Source organism: Chironomus tepperi, unplaced genomic scaffold, assembly GCF_022539635.2.
Source record: "Chironomus tepperi strain 1889 unplaced genomic scaffold, CSIRO-AGI_Ctep_v1 contig_337, whole genome shotgun sequence".
Classification (NCBI taxonomy): Eukaryota; Metazoa; Arthropoda; class Insecta; order Diptera; family Chironomidae; genus Chironomus; species Chironomus tepperi.
In genome coordinates this window covers 2,582,615-2,600,991 of record NW_027226459.1, presented here as the reverse complement: position 1 = coordinate 2,600,991, position 18,377 = coordinate 2,582,615, and the positions used below count along the sequence as shown (strand labels likewise).

At 32.6% G+C, this 18,377-nt stretch overlaps 1 protein-coding gene across 2 annotated transcripts in view; it reads right to left on the bottom strand.

Annotated features, from left to right (window-relative positions):
• Positions 1-18,377, bottom strand: part of LOC139093696 (transcription factor SPT20 homolog) — a 195,521-nt gene that overhangs the window by 47,115 nt on the left and 130,029 nt on the right. The window lies entirely within an intron of this gene.

The following is an 18,377-nucleotide window of genomic DNA, read 5'->3' as shown; positions in this document are numbered from 1 at the left end:
CATCCTTCGAATTATGAGGGAACGAAGTTTAACACTCCTCAAATTTTGGGAATATGTAGTTTCGCACCCTTTAAATATCGAAAAAACGTAGTTTCACACCCCGAATCGTATTTTTTTTTAACTTTTCATATCTTTTAACTTCAAAATTCATCATTTACCATAAAAATGCGCTAAGCATCAATCATGTAATGAACATCACATACCATTCACCTTCTTCGTGTCGTTTTCTTTATCTTCTTACTTTAAATTAGATTTCACGACAAATAGAAATAAGAAGCAAAAAGTGAAAAGTTTTGAAACTTTCTTCCCTCAATTTCGAATATTTCTCGTTTTTTTACAATTTTTTTATATCTATATTTCAACTGCGTACAGCATTTGTCATTTGTGAGTTGTAAGAAAAATATTTGCACAACTTTTATATTTTTTGATATCTCCACACATATATCAACTACAAAGTCATGTGTGTGTGTGTATTTGTGTATGAAATCACGTTTAGAGTTTTTCACAGAAAAAAACTTTTTTCTTAAAATTAATAAAAATAAAAAAAAATTGCTGGGGAATTTCATGTTCATGATGAGTGCTTGAACAAATACGATTACGGCCATTCCTCACGTTCATCGTAATCATATGTTAATTTTTATAAGCTCATTATTCTAAAAGGATTGTGGAGGTTTAATAGCATTTTGGGGGTTATTTGAGCTTATAAAGCTGAATTAATGTTCAAAAATGCGCTCTAGCCACCCCAAAAAGTCAGTGACTTTCTAACTTACAACTCGCTTCGAATATGAGAAATTTAATTTTATATCCTCATGGAAATAATTTCTGCTGTGGTTGAATCCATTGCTCCGTATTAAGCCATACCTCACTAGCAATGACGCCAGGCTTATCTCATTAGAATTAAAAAAAAAAAATTTTTCAATTAAAATAAATTAAATTATTTTTTTCTGTGCCTTGCTCTCTCTTTTAATATTTATTTTTATAGTACAGCAGTCACATGTTACAAAACTTCTTGTGCGATATGGATGAATCGTGTAATTTACATATTATATTTATCTAATGATTCAGTCAACATACATCCACACACATACTAGTCTCATGTTGATTATTACAAATCTTTTTTTTTTTTTGTTGAATCATACAAATAAGGCTCAGATTGAATAAATAATACAGAAAAAAAATGTCGCTAGACACTTTGAGACATTTTTTGCATACTTAATTTATGCACGAACATTAAAATTGTTGTTTATATTATTTTCAAGTCGTTAATTTAATACTTTAAAATGGTAAATAATTGTAATAAATTTTTTTTCATAGTTAACCGAGTGTGAATAGGATAGAGGAGAAGAAGACGAGAAGTAAATCAGCGAAATTGCCAAAGGAGATGTTTGTTAGTTAAGTCTAAATGACTGAGGCTTGTAGTTATTAAATTAGATCGAGCGGGACAATTCGACCGAGCGGTACAATGCAACCGAGCGGTTCAACATTACCGAGCGGTATAATGCAACTCGAGCGATACAATGCAACTCGAGCGGTACAATGCGATCGAGCGGTACAACATGACCGAGCGGTACAATGCAACCGAGCGGTACAATGCAATCTGAGCGGTACATTTAAACCGAGCAGTGTAATGCGATCGAGCGGCACAATGCGACTCGAGCGGTACAATACGACCGAGCGGTATAATACGGTCGAGCAGTACAAAGCGACCGAGCGATGCAATGCGACTCGAGCGGTAGAATTCGACTGAGCGATACAATGCAACCGAGCGGTACAATGATGCTCAATATGAAGCAGAGTTTGAGAAGAACTGATTCAGAGAGTTGATCTCTATTAATCACATGCTTAGTTAGACGATAACCCTCAAATCCCTCAACCACGATCATGACGTCATCCACAAATGACCCCCATACTCAACTTAACCATAACTTTTTCTTCTTACAGTGCGTGAAACGAGTTCATAACGCATATAGATACACATTTGCAATATATTTATCCAATGTCCAGCAATATCTGCTTTAATGACATGGTCGGCAATTAATTTTTATGTTCCAGTACCAAGCAATCTAATGGCAGCAACAAAAAAATGAGAGGAAAAAAAACATGCATAACCGTTTCTTTTCATATTATATTTTGCGTAATGATTAAAATGCTCTCTTTTTTCTTGGAATTTAAAAAATATAAAACACACACAGAGTGCAGCATATATGCGGTCAGCAAACTGTGAAAGAGAAATGAAGTTAATGAACAATGTTTTTTTTTGCTTAAAAAGAGTTCCAAAATCAAAAATCACTATAAATTAATATGTGCACTTTTTAACGGATTTACTTTTTTGAGAATACGGCTGTTTTACGATCAGCATAAGAAACTTTAATTGGAAATATTGGGAATATTGTGGATTTTTATGAGGCATGCTTTATCTTTTTCTGTGTTTCCTTATTTTACTTTAATGAATAATTGGGAATTTTAAAGGTTTTTATTAGTTTTGTGGTGATTTTTGAGGTTATGTACAAGTGTGGCGCCAAAAAGTTTTGGAAATGGCATGAGCCTTATGTTTAAACCACTGAGGCATGCTGCGATAAATGAAAGGGTGTCCACCACAGATCTAGGTTGAGTCAAAGTTAGACTTAGTCAAATCTAGTCACTAAGAATAGGCTTCCCAAGCTACATACTTAAAGATATGATTAAATGCTAGCACATAGGCTATAAAAGCAGATAAGAGCTTCTGCGGAGTAATCAGCAAGGTACTTGGTTCAAAATTTGTCATGGATTCTTGAAAGTCGTTGGTTCGAATCCTACAATTTTCAAATTTATGCTTTTTCAGAGTATTGGACATTTTGGGAGGCAATTGGGCATTGGCAAGTGACATCCAGCAATAGAGCCAGCTTCAGACGACATCTCTAACCTACAATTGACATTGCATTCCCCATACAAGTGCATCAACCATTTCACCAGCTGCAATTTCTATCTATGCCATTTAATTCCTCCAATATCCATTTGCTACCGTTGTGGTTTAGCTTATGATACAAAAACTAATTTTTCTACTTCTTCTGTCGGTTAACTTATCATTTAAATACCCTTCTCAGCTTTCAACATACATAAAGTCTTTAACCGTGAATGTATATCACCTCGTTGTAGATTATACAGACATGCAATTTCATTATGGTACGCAGCAAATTGCTTTTAACGTTTAATAACTTTACTTATGATAAGTCAAATGTCACTTGATAGACGAGACACAAAAGTCTTCTTCATTAATGCCTGAACTTTTTCATTGAAAAGTTAAAAATTATTTATTGAAGCTTGAACATCCACGATTTATGTTCCCCTTGTTTAAATTCATATCACGTGGTGTGTTAAGTGCTTAGCACGATTATTACTGTTGCTCTGGCTTTATTATTGAATTTCTCGCCCCATGGAAATTGCTCAAAAATTGGGTTTATTGCTGCTGCTTCTGCTTGTCAATTTTTATTAGTGTTTCTAAGTTGATTTATATATATTTTGGGTAAATTAATGTGCTCAGTTTGGTTGTCTGATCTGATTAAGGCTTAAATAAGGTGCAATACATACAATGTTGTACTTCCTACGTTTAATTATTTTTCAACATTATTTGACGTGTGTGAATGCTTTTTGTCATGGGAATGCCGACAGGTGATAAGAGGAGTGTTGATGATATTTTGATAGGTATGCAATTAAGGCTTTTTGGATGGAAATTGTTGCAAAAGTTGAGGATGGAGAATTTTAATTGAATTTAAACTGAGAAATTCATTCAAAATTTACAAAACCGTTAAAAGCATCAAAATTTGAAATTTACAAAAAGCACCAAAATCATTTCAAATTTTACAAAACCGTTAAAAGTAGTCAAATTATTTCAAATTTTTACAAAACCGTTAAAAGTTTGTCAATTTTTAAATTTTACAAAACCGTTAAAAGCAGTCAATTCAATTCAAATTTTTACAAAAACGTTAAAAACAGCCAATTTTCAAATTTTACAAAACCGTTACAAAATTTTCTCAAATTTCAAATTCTTCAAGTCACTCGAAACCAATTTTCATTCCATTTTCATCAACTTTAATCAAATTTTCTGACCAGTTGGAGCAAGACATGGCAAAAAAAAATTACAATTGTTACTTATTCTTCTTCGTCATCCAAACACACAACAATGTGTGTAGCTACGAAATGTTGATGAAGAAAACGAAACTAATTTTTGCCGGTTCTTTATTAGTCGTTCATTGGCTTTACTTCTTGCTTCTTTTTTTTTGTGTTCATTTCAATTTGCAATGTGTTGTGAAGTTGCTGGTTGTCTTATTTTGGTTGAAACGATAACGAAGAATTGCGGCTCTTTTTAAATATTAAGTAAAAATATATACACAAATGTGCGAATGTAAAGGAACACAAGAAATGCTCGAAAAAAATGCTCAAATTTCTTACGTATACAAGCTTCAGTTCCAAAATAATATATCGAGTAAGGAGAAGAAAATATCATTATTTATTTATGGATAAACAAAAGGAAAAATGCCGAATAAAGCCATGCGGTTGCGGTGTATATTGTTGGAAGCTATTGAGCCCGCCAATTTTCGATATATTCGGTATTTTTTTTGGTCGTAGCTGTACATGTTTTCCTTATGTTGAACAGATGAAGGAAGATTAAGGCCTAATTCCTTTTCTATGTACATAATTTCGAAAACATGAGCATATTTGCGAGGCAACAAATTGTGCAAAATTTTCTTCCCCTTTTTTTTGTTTCTTGCCCGAGCTTTGGATGTATGGGATTGGTCGATGCTATAGTTGTGGACAGCTGAGAGCTATGGATAGAAGTAATTGAGGGAATATTGCAGCAGATTGAATTTTCAGTGTTAGAAAAACATAGAAATTATGGTATTGTAGCTATAGCTGTCTTAATAAGCTACAAGCTTAAGTCCTGAGCTGCTTAGGACCAAACCCGAGCAGCACACTACAGGAAATTTCACTTTTGGACGTCAAAATGGATCTAAAGGTGGCATTTAGGTCCTGTCAAGTCAAATCTACATCTTTATGAATATCTAGCGTCAACATGGCATCTTAGCCTTGCCTTAGCAACTCTAATATGCATCCCGGCAACATGGCATCTTAGCCTTATCCTACCAACTCCAATGTGCATCTCGGCACCAAATTTTCATCACAAAATCAAAATTCATGGCAAATACAACCGAAAAAAAAAATTATTTGTACGAGGATTTTTCTTCTTATTCATTCATTTATATCTGCTTCCTTCCGTCCTTCCTTCCCATCTTCTTACTTTGTACTGTCTCTTTTTTTTAATGGCCCCCATCTCACACTCACTCTATCCACCCCAATGTGTATGGCTCATCGAAAATTCATACGCAGTCAGCAAAAGAAGAATAAAAATATTAAAATGAGAATTTATACAAGAGTGAAGGAACTGAATACGTAATTTTTTTTTGTGGACATCATATGGATTGGATTGGTTGATGAAAGATGTTCCTTAAAACTTTTCTTTATTGTCAATCGAAATGTAAATGTTTTATTTATTTAACAATATTTATCAATGGCCTCTGCATGACAAACAAAGCTTATGCATGTATGCTTCAGCCACCATAAATTATGTTTGATGATAAGAAGAATGGAGACAAAGTAAGGTAGGAAATTTTTTGCTTTTTTGTTTGGTTTACGATTAAGTAATAATTCCATCATCGATTTCGATGAATTTTTCGATGTCGTCGTCGCTTTTTTTTGTGTACTTGATGTATGTCAACATTATTTTTATGTGCATTTGTCAATGATTTGTGTGATTTTCTTGGTGACTGGGTGGTATGATTGAGGTATGTGAGTTATGGGTGTCTACTACAATGTTGCATTAGATACAATATTTTACTAGGTACAATGTTGCATAAGACACAATGATGCGCTAGGTTCAGTGTTGCACCAGGTACAATGTTGCATAAGACACAATGATGCGCTAGGTTCAGTGTTGCACCAGGTACAATGTTGCATAAGACACAATGTTGCGCTAGGTTCAGTGTTGCACTAGGCACAATGTTGCAAAATGCGCCCAATACCCCAAATCATCAATTCCTAACTTTCTTTCCTTCTCTTTGTTTTCGGTCGGATTTCCAAAAGCGAAAAAACTTTTTTTTTTTTATTATTATTATTTCTGATATGCCATCAAATATTATTTCCATTTCTTATGCCTTCCACCTTTATTTACATTATTCATGTTATTGATATTTGTGTCGTTCAATTGAATTATGATAATACCCCATCATACAATTCCGTTTTTTTTTTGGCACTGAATTGCATGCAAATTTTTATATTTCTTTGTCAATTGGATTGATGAAGCTTTATTGGATATAAAAATGTCTACTTGCTGTAGTCAAAAGATTTTTGTTATTCGATGAAGCAAAACAACAAGATTTTTGTCAGTCTTATGTTGTTGCATCATCTCAAATATCTTCAATATTTTCTCAGATGTGACTCATGCTGTATATCTTTTTTTTTTGTAAAAATACACGTCGATGATCGCGCATCGTATTTTCAGTTGTGTTCCATTACTCTTTATATTAGGCTAGCATGAAAATATAAAGTATGAGGAAAAAAAAAGGCAGCACCGAAGTGAGCTAGAAAAAAGAATGAGGAACGATTTTAATTTTCAACAGCTGTTCCACACGAAATGATTATTTTTTTTTTGGTTTCGGTGAGAAGTAAAGTCAGCAAATTCTATGCGGTAGTGGTAGATGTATGAGGTGATTTGGATGTAAATGACCTTAAACTATGTGTCTGAACAGATGATTGTCATTTGGTTTTTTAGGTTCATGTGCTTTTTTGTGGATATTATTTTAGGATATAGGAATCTGTGTTGATTCTAGCAGAGATGCTTTGACAGACAACGAGTATAGTCACATAGTGAATGAGTGGGTTCGATTCCGGAGAAAATCTCGTCGGATTCGGTTGCTTTTTAGCAATTGCAAGACGTAATCAACTCGGTTTGTGTATTTGTGACATATAAATTGTGGCTAGGTAGATTGCATGTGTATACCCTGGACTATGCAACTGTGCAGAGTTGGAAACAATCAAATAAATGTCAAATCCTTGTCAAAACGACTGAATAGTTGCAAGTGCTGTAGTCATCTGGACTAACGACCAGAAAGTGTGAATTCCATCTTCTTGGAAGTCAGTCCCACGTTTAATAATTCATAAGTTATTGTATAGTCAATGAAATTTGAATGTTTTCTCTTCATTCATAGTTGAATGTCCATTCATAATTACTGCCAGACATCGAACAATAATCGATAATCATGAGAAGTTATTGTGACAATCCTTAAAATAAAGATGGTCTTCAACACATTGTGATAATTGGAGATATTTATTAGATATAAGTTGTTTTATAATCGGTCATTAAACAATAATTTGTTGTAGTAGCAAATGATCGTTCCACGCCACAAGATATTTATGTGGATTATAAAACGAATAAATAAGAAGATGAAGATTGCATTATAAAATATAAACAGATAGACATAAAACTAGACAATTTCAAAAAGAGAATTAAGATGTAGAAAAAAAATTCATACTTTTCTGTAACGAAAGTAATTAATGTCACGGTAATTGAGTAATCTATAAATTCACAATTTATGTTATATCCGTTGGATTGTATCACTTTATAGTTAGTTACTACCTACAACAAATAAAAGCATAATTTTTCACCGTGTCAGTGCAAGATAATAAAATTAATTGTGATAAAAAGCACATTAAAGTCAAACATCACACAACCGCCTTCCTTTATGCTTCTTCCTAATACTTCTTATTTTTTCAAAATAAAACAGCACAGAGCGGAATGAAAAATGAATCTTCACATAAAAGCAGACAACGAGGCTCATGGTTTGTTCTAAATATAAAACTATATAAAAAAATCGTGATATAATTTTGGATGTGCAAAAAAAATAAGAAATATATACACTGAGGTTGATGTTCGCTTCTTTCTTCGTCGTCGTTATGCACGAACAATTCAGAACAAAATAATAAAAAAAAGAGTTTTTTTTTGCTTCTTCCTCCTCTACTTTTCGTGTTTACAAATAAAAAAAAAAGTTTTACTTCTTCTTTTGCTTTTAACTTAATAGAACACACATAGCAAGAGAAGATGGATTGTGCAATCTAATTAAAACCACCATCACCACCACTAACATCGTTTTCAGTTCCTGGTTTCATCTTCTTATTTTCCCTTTCTTTTTCTCTACTCTCTGTGCTTCTGCCTTGTTTTGTATTCTTTACGATGCACCAGGAATGTTCTTTGTCAATTTTTTTTGGGCGCAATTTACGTGAGATAAATGATTCTTGACATTTAAAGGTTTTGGAATTTATCAGTAAATTCTTCAATTTTTTGGCTTTTTTTTGTTGGAATTTAATGAATTATTTGAGTGACAATCAAGTTATTCGATCGTTATGTAATTGCTGAATTGCTTTTGAATGCTCAATACTCACGTTTGCTTGTATTTTAACAAAATTGTTGCAAAATTGTCACAAAAATTGATTGAAAATTTACGAAAACAAAAGTATGAAGTGAAGTTGGCTGCAATTTTGTAATTTTTGAAAAAAATTGTAACGGAATTTTATATGAAATGGAATTTTTGTTGTTTTTCATCAAAATAAAGCATATAAAGGCATTTTAGACGCAAAACCAAGCTTTTGATCATTTCCATATCAACCAAAATATTTAATATCAGCAATATTGCAACAGCATAGCTTTTGACATACATGAAACCATAAACTTATATTAAATTTTCAAAAAAAATACGAGAACATCCATCGAACTCAATCTACCCCATTTCCATTTTCCATCCACTAAAATAAACGTTTTATAATTAATGTTTTACTCTCATGCTATATATTCAATTATTATCCTATACAAAATATACTTTTTTTTATTAAATTACTCTCGTTCTTTTTTTGTCTGTTTTTGTTTGCCATTCATGTCATGAAAAATTGAATAATAAAGGGAATTAATTATCAACCATTTGCTCAACTAATTGCTTCACCTCACCATCAATGCTGCTGCCTTTTTATTTTGTACTCTCACTTTAGTTGTTTACATTTAATGCATGAAAAATATTTGTTAAATGAAGTTTATCAAGCGAAATAGCAAGGAATGCTTTGCGCGCCACGGCATTTACTCTGGTTTATTGTTATTTTACAAATTATTGACATTTTATGGTTAATGATGTCGTTTGGTTTACAAAATGTCCAACATGTAGAAGGAAGAGTCTAGAGGATGAATTACAGATTAAACAAAGTTGATACATTCTTGACATGAGCAGCGAGGAATGGCATGGGGTAAAGAGATGCATTCTTTGATAATCATAACCTCAAGGGCGGTGGTCGTCCAATGCTGGTGTACACCATGCCTTCCCTTCTGGTTACACCTCTGCATGACTCCTATGTATTCTCCCCAGACAACGTTCATTTATGACCCTGACAATGCACCATGCATGACTTCAATGCCTTTTCCGCTGGCTACGCTGCTGCATAACTCCAATGCTTTCTTCCTGGCTATGCACCAGCTGACCCCAATGCCTTACACTCTGACTACGTAACTGCATGACCCTAATGCCATCCCCTCGGGCTACGCCCCAGAATGACTCCAATGTTTATCTCCTAAATACATCAACAATTGGCAAATTTGGTAGTTTTCGTCAATTGAATACCCCTTGGCCCTAAGTACACTGATGCCTCGTCATAGTGGCAAAGTTCCGATCAGACAAGAAAGCTTGAAAGAACGAGATTCTAGTTCGTCCGCCATTAAAAAATCCAAAAGTTCCTCCAAAAAAAAAATCATCATCATCAATTACAGTTCTCTAAATGTTAAATGTTAGTGAGCTTAACCCATGCCTGTAATTAATTTCAATCTAAATTTAATTTCGTGTTTAACAAAACATTTTTTTTTCAGTCTTTTTAGTCTCCCCCGTTTTTCCTGTTGTTGTCATTATCATTTTATTGTGTCTTTTTTTTTTGTTGGTTTTGTTGCTACTTCCACAACTATTTGTTGTGTCTGTCGCATTAATTATATCAAAAACACTGATAATATTTAGACAAATTGTGGAGTAGTGAGGATAAGTATGGGCAATTAATTGACATTTTGCATGATGGCTCGTGTGCCTATAAACAGGAGACAACCAATTTCCATTGGAAAAATGTTCAGGTAATTTTTATAAATCGCGACATTATGAAAATTGGGTTGGAAGATAACGACTTTTTCGCACTTTATTTTGATTCACGTTTTGTAAGTTAATTAAGGATTTATATTCGGTCGTTAAGAGTTCTCTTGAAACTTGTCCTGAATACTAATTGAGGATGGGAAATTAGAAACACAACAAAAAATCTTACCCCCGGAAGCATTGATTTCCTATCTAAATCACAATGGGAATTTAATGAATCAATAGTTTTGCAAACAGTATGTTACATCATGTCAAACAATCCATCAAATTTTGTATCTGATTGGGGATATGGATTTGATAGTTTTGGGAGAATGGAGTTTATTGGACTGGAATTTGATCTGTTGAATGATTTTATGAAGATATTAATGAAATTTGGAGAAATTCAGAATGTAAACAATGAAAAAAATTCAAGAAAATTGACTTAATTTGATCAAATTTCAAGGACCGGACATGATTAGCTTCTTTATTAAGCTTTAGTCTTTGTGAATAAGTAGTTAAGTTAGAGTTAAGAAGAATATTTAAGCTTAAAATAACAAATTCTTAAAAAATTCCAATTTTTTAATTGAAAGTTCGAAAATTGATTTGGAACTTTCGAAATAAGTTTTCGAACTTTCTTAATTGATTTAGAAAACTCGAAATAAATTTTCGAAAATTAGAAATGTCAACTTTTAAGCTCCAAAACTTGAAAATCTCTTTGATTCCAGCCCTAACCTCATCCTCCCCAAACTTCTTCATCATTCTCCAAATCTTTTCATCACAACAACAACAACAAAAAAGGAAATAAACTTTCTCCTCGTCATGCTTCAAAGTGCTTTTCTTTTCCTTTTCGATGCACATTGTGAATCAATATGATGTGTATTATATAACAAACACATGCTCATGATGACGTCAATGTGGTTAAATAAAAAAAAAGAAAATATTCTAATATGTGTCAACATTGCCACGAGAGAGATTATGCTTTTTTTGAGTACAACATAGTTCTATGTATACAATGCTCCCGTCGTCTGTTGTTTGCTGATGAGATTACATGGATTACCGTCTAAACTCTCTCCTTTTTTTCCGGGTTTCGGACGAGAAATAATTTTTAATATTCAAGGAACAAAAAAAGAGTAAGCACAAGAAATTCGGAGCAAGTAAATAAAATAAAATACAAGAATTTATGCCTGTAATGTGCTGCGACAGAAGGGGTGTAGGAAAATTTCCTTTTTGTCCTTCAAAAAATTTTTCCTTTTTTTTCTCATTATTGTTATTATTTGTAGGCTACGACACAAGGGGTTCACTTGGCATATAAATTACAACAACAATGTTCCGTATACCCAAAATATTTGTAACAGAAGAACAGATGAACAAAAGGGGTTCATTGACGTCACAGTGAATGATTTACTTTATGTATTTGAGAATTTTCAGGCTGAATGTCGGAGCATGTACGATTTTGTGAAATTTATGACTTCCATCTCGACTTTTTTTTTGCTAATAAAATAAAAATTAGCGTAAACAAATGCTTAGTTTCCTGCTGACTGACATGGGCCAATTTGACTTTCTATATCCGAAAAATATTATTTTGACAATTGCTGATTTTTTTATGACAGACAAAGGTATTTTCGTAACTTACAGCGATTAGATTCCAATTGACGCTTATTAAATTTTTATAGCACCGATGTTGATTAAAATGACTGATTTTGGATCTCTTACCTGAAATGAGAAAAAAGAAAAGAATATTATGAATATTGTGTCGAATCAGATTTGTGCGACAATTACAAATATTTATTCATGCAAAACTCAATTTTTTTGCAGCTAAACATAATTCCCTACGACATGGATTTTAGTTTCATTTCGATAAACAATTTCCAATGTATTAAAATCATCAATAAATCCATGACGAGAAAGACAGAAAAAAAACTGGCAATGAGAAGCAAATAAGTAAGGCACGTAGGTTGAAATAATATTTTTTCTATATATATAATAATAATAAATCCCATAAAGCATAACGAAATGATAGGAAACGAGTAACAGAGTCACTGTAGATGAGGGTTAATTAAGATCTGGACATTATGTAGACTTAACAGACTTTCTTGTAGATAACGAACAATTTTTTGTGGTTATGAGCTTCATCCAGAGCATAGACACTGAAAAATGACAAAGGATTTGCTGAGATTCGAACTCATGACTACAGCATCATCATTGTAGCTTCGCAGACACCCAATTCAAACTCTATAGGCCATCTACTGCTGAAAATGACAAAGTACTGGCCAAGATTCGAACCCACGACCGATCATCATAGGAGTTACCCAATGCCAAACCCCCAGTCCGTCCACCCACTGTCCTCCTTCATCTCATTATGAATAAAAACTAATGATATTCTAGATCCAAAATCCCACATCCAACCCAAAGTGCCCACCATCTTTTCCAATAAACTCACTTAGAGCATATTGAATGGTATACATGTATTCAACATGAAAGAAAGTTTTTTGTCACAAATAGAATAATAATCTGACTACATGAAATGGCGTTATTGCAGAACCCATAATTCATCCTTAACATCCATTTAGTTTGTCATATACAAATGGAGAAGAAGTAAGAGAGAAATTATCAATGCAGAACAGACAAATATGCGAATTATAAGGAAGAATAAATCGATATCAATAGAGTTAACAGCTGTTTGATTACAGTTTTGCTATTCTTATGTTATTAAATCTTCGCCTATGCTCGCCATTGAAATATTAACGATTACCATGATATTTTATGCGGTCTGATACCATATGTTGAGCTTTATGTTGTCTCTCTCTCGTTCCTTACAATCATCCGATACTTCTATTATTACTCCTTATAACAACAACACATGATTGTGCTTCGCAAAGAAGTAAAACTTGTGTGTGCTAAACTCAATTTATTACGATGATTCTTTTATTTTTACTCCTCTATCTTATTTATTTCCGAGACAGATTGCGAAAAAATTGTTTTCATCTCTTTAAATAAAACTTTTTTTATTTTCTTGTTCTATTCTCATCACAGCCAATCCATTTAGATAGCTTACATGTCTTATTGCATGACTTCCTCATTTTCCTACACGTTTTCTGATCTCTTTTTATTTAAGTTTTTTTTTTTTGGCGCAATTTTCAGATTGTGCGAAATCTTTGCGAATTGATTGTCTGTGTGTCCAACTAGATGTTTATTTATCTGTTAGATTTACTATAATTAGGTATATGCTGTAAGTTAGGCTGTAGAGGAACTGTAAATCACTTAAAATTGTAAAAATGATGTTTATTGTTTGAAGATTGTAAACAAACTAAAGGGGACTAACAACTTAAAAGGGGAGAGTCAAACATCAGTTGTTGCTCAGATAATTTGAATTTAAAATGACAGTTAATGATATTTTCAACAATATTTGGTTATTTTTTCGGATAAATGTTCCTAAATGAACTAGAAATGATCATGAACTTAAGATCCAGTTCCAAATTCTTGCGCTTAACAGCCATAACACACTCAGCAAAGCTTCCTTACTAGATTCATTTTATAAACACATTCATTCTTTCTTTTTGTTAGACTGTAGACTCGAAAATAGCATAGAAGAAAGAAAAATTGGTTTGGTGATGTACAAAATTGTAATTCATATATCAAAGCATGTATGATTTTTTAAGTTCGTGAAATCGATTCCTTCTTCTTATTCCTGATTTTATTTTTTATTTCTTGTCAAGTGATCGTTGTCGTTTAAATGAAAGCATGTCTTACTCGAAGTAGAAGCAGAAGATGGGAAATACGAGAAGAGAGAGAGCTTACGATCGATACTTCATGCAACATTGTTGGCATCAAAATTGGCATAAAAAATAAGAAGTTGGAATGAGTAAAAAAATCGTAAGGTTTTTATTTTAAGTATTTCTTGTTTTTTTGTTCTGTTCCGTCGTCGTCGTCGCAAAAAAGCAGCATACGTACAAAAGGAAAATGTCTTTTCAATACCAATTAAGTTAGCGGCAGCGAATTGAGACTTTTTTTTTATTTTATTTTATTTTATTATTGATGACATACAATGCAACATAGTTGCGAGAAATCCACTATCAAATTCCATATTGAATTGATGTAAATTTGCATTATCAATTGTTCTTAATTCACACAAAAGGCTTTATCGTTGGATTGGATTTTGTACAGACAGACACTTTTTCTTCTGTCTTTACATTCACTTTATTCCTCCTACATAGACTCGATTATTATTTATTGTAATAGCTTCTCGCCATGCATGAAGAAAATTATTGAGATTATGAAAAGGAAGGACGTGTTATTCATATAAAGTTGTGGGAATTGTGATTTATGAATAATAATGAGAAGAAATTTGTGTTATTTTTATGTAATTGGATTTGGTTTATATTTGAATCAGTATAGCTTTTGTTGGAATCAATGGTGGTTTGATTGGGAAATTTGATTTAAATTTTGACATTTGTTTTGTAAACAATTAATGAAATTTTGATAAAATTATGCATTTTAAGTATGAAATTGCGGATATTTAAGCAATCTAAGCATTCTTGCCACTTTTTTCAGTCAATTTACATGCTTAAACTTGAATTTTATTGTCTAATTAAGTAAAAAATTAGAAAACAAAACTCGAAGTGGAAGATCAAAAAAGTGTGGGAAAATTTCAACTCAATAAAAAACAGACAGCAATCTATGCAATAAAATGCAATTGACGCTATATTTTCATTCAATCAGGATTTTGCACATAAGTCTCAACACATTTATTCTCATTAATCAGTATTTACATCCTTTTTAACATTCTAAATCACGATTATATCGTTTACAAAACATAAAAAAAGAGAGAAACACAAATAAATAAATTGAAAATAAAATAACTTTCGCAAACAATATCCGTAGCGTACGAGTAGCGTATTGAATGAACATACTGAGTAGTGTATTGAATCAAAAAAAAAAAACAGCAACAGAAATGATAATAAAATGCTCTTAAATGAGAATGAATGTGATTTTTATGCAATCACAATCCAACATTGATGATGATCATTGCCTCTGATAATCCAATTTATATCACCCGCGTGCCCGTCCCAAATCGTTTATTCTCTTCCATTCTACATTACATTAATATTGTTGTTATGTAGATATATATACAACAGTTTTTCAGATTGTGGAGATTAAATTATGGAGGCATTCCATAATTTTCTTTCCTCTTTTTTTATATGTATATATGTAATATCCCTCTGTGTATTTGCCGCATAGTTAAGTTGAGCTTTAGGCAATTTTTTTTTTGCCTTCCTAATCTTCTATGATAATTTTCCATCGGTCCATAATTTCATTTTATGCCGCGCGGCTCGCATAAAATATGATGATAATGTTGTTTTTCTACCATTTCAACTCTCTATGATGCTACACTTAAGGAACAACTTTTTTTTTTTTTTGTTGTAGCATAAATCTATTCATAGCTGCTGTGAAGATTTCGCATCGTGAATTTGATTTATTGCACTTTACAATCATAAACGGATAATTGGTAGTGAATTGTAGACGAGAAACTTTACACTTTTTATATTTTTATGTGGAATGAATGTAAAGTACACTGCATTAAAATACCTGAGATGATGTCTTGTAATGGATGCTGATGAGCATCGATCGAGTTGAAAGAATATGGAATGTACGTTGCAAACGGAATTAGTCAAATATGGGACATTGTATAGTTTTAATGCTGAAATTTAAGGTTCCGACTTGGAGTGGTTAAGGTTCCGACATGGAACGGTTAAGGTTCCGACATGGATCATTTAAGGTTCTGATATGGAGCGTTTAAGGTTCTGACCAAGTTCTGACATGGAGCATTTGAGGCTCCGACATGGAGCGAATATAGTTCCTACATGGAGCGAATGTGGTTCCGACATGGAGCGAATGTGGTTCCGACATGGAGCGAATGTGGTTCCGACATGGAGCGAATGTGGTTCCGACATGGAGCAAATGTGGTTCTGACATGGAGCGAATGTGGTTCCGACATGAAGCGAATGTGGTTCTGACATGAAGCGAATGTGGTTTCGATATGTAGCGAATGTGGTTCCGACATGAAGCGTTAAGATTGAGGTTTAGCAGACCCTTCCTCATCTGTGTCGCTCGTGCTCATCTCGCTAACTTGAATAAAATAAATCCATGACTTGATAAGTTTTCTGACAAAAAAGATTGTTTATGGATGGTCTTCCTTAACCTCAATTCAACGACTATTTAGTCATCATCAGCATTATCCGTCAATTCATTTCCATTCTTCATCTTATCATAAACATTTTCTTTCATTTTTTTTGTTATGTACATAAAAAAAGTAAAGATAATGATGATGATGAACAAGAATGATAATGCCTTTTCATTCTCTTTCTTTTTTCGCTGTTTTGTGTACATTAACATTATCATCAGCATAAAAAAATAAGAATGTACACAAAAATCCAACAATAAATATTCATGCGAAATGAATAATGATTATTGTGAGAATGAAAATCGCATATTAATCTTTTTCGCATTTTTAAAGCCACTGATCATTTAACTGTTGTGAATGCATATGCATAAGTTAATTAAGTTGTAGCCATTGAATCGATAACGATTTCATTGCTGTTAAGAGGATCAATGTGTTGAGGTTATTTGTGTTGTTGAGATAAATGAAAAAAATTTCACAAGGTTGCAATTTCTTTGGATTGCTGTATTGAGAATGATTAATAAAGTGACGCATAACACGATCAATTGTAACGGACTTTGAATGTTTAAAATTCTCAGCTTTGGATAAAATGTAAACATAGGAAATTTTTGATAATTTTTTGTGAAAAAATGTGCTTTAGAGCTAGAATTGAGAGCTTTAGCTTATACTAAAGGATTTGTGCCACATTTTTAAAGCATTTAAAGTCTTTTTGAGCATATTTACTTCAAAATTGAGCACAAAACTTGCATTTAAAATCTTGAAGTGGAAAAAAGTGCGGGAAATTTTCATTTAAATTTGAAACTTTTACTTAACGGTTTTCTTAACATATTAAACCGACCACAAAGCCATCTAAACTACAAGATCTGATCACCGCACAAAAATTGCATTATAATTCAATAAAATCGTCATTAATTAATCCGTATTGACCCGACATTATATAAATTATTATCTCGCATGCATTTTTTTTTACATGCACGATATTATCTTTTATTACTTTACATTATGAATATTCACATATCATAATGCAATAATGATAATGGACCGATCAAGTCAGTCGGTCTGTCAGTCATCATAATGGATATTATAGAGAGGTAAGAAAACTATTAAGCAATTGCTTCTCTACATCTCATTAGCAATTATTCCAGCTTCAATTTTTTCTTCTTTCTTGCCTACATCTCACTCTTCCTTGCATCGTGCGACTTTGATTGCATTTTTTTTTTTCTTATATTCTCTCTTTTTTTTCATCTCATATTTTATAAATTATCGATTTAATCTTTAGAAATGATCCGTTAAAATTGCCTTCTCATCGATAACTTCATAATGAATGCCTTTACTTACACTTTACTTTGGATGCTTTATGTACATATAATGTAGGATAGCGTAATATTATTAATATTACAATAATTTATGTTGAATAATAATTTATGGCAAGTGCACATTTTCAAGTGCCCCAGTCAATTGTAATTATTGCAAGTTGAGAGCAAAAAAAAGGATGTGAAAATTAAATTAAATTTAAGAATGTGAGATTGAGATTCTTGACGATTGTTTTTCATTGTCAATTTTTTTTAAAGTGTGCCTTGAGGATGTTGCTCGAGAGACAAAAGCAATCAGCGCGAAAGTGCTAATTGCATCAATAATGCTTGAGATGTTTTTAAGTTGTTTGGGGAGATGAAGGAAGCGCATTGTGATTTGATATTGGCGAGGATAGAGTATTGAGTTGGAAGTGGGCTGGTGGCTCAGTGGATGGATACTCAATTATTGTTATCAAATATTGCATCGTGTAGTTCGAATCTCTGAGTTCGAATCTTATATATGACAATTTTGAGGCTTAAATCACAAATACCATCAAAGAAGGGGTTCGAATCCTAATAAAATCTGTAAATTTTACTTTAGAACTATCCATTAGTCTTGCAACTGACGCATTTTGCCCAGATCCCTCTTGGCATTGATTCTACTTCTTGTATCACCAAACCATCCTTAAGATCAGATTCAGACTTAAGATCGGATTCAGACAGTCA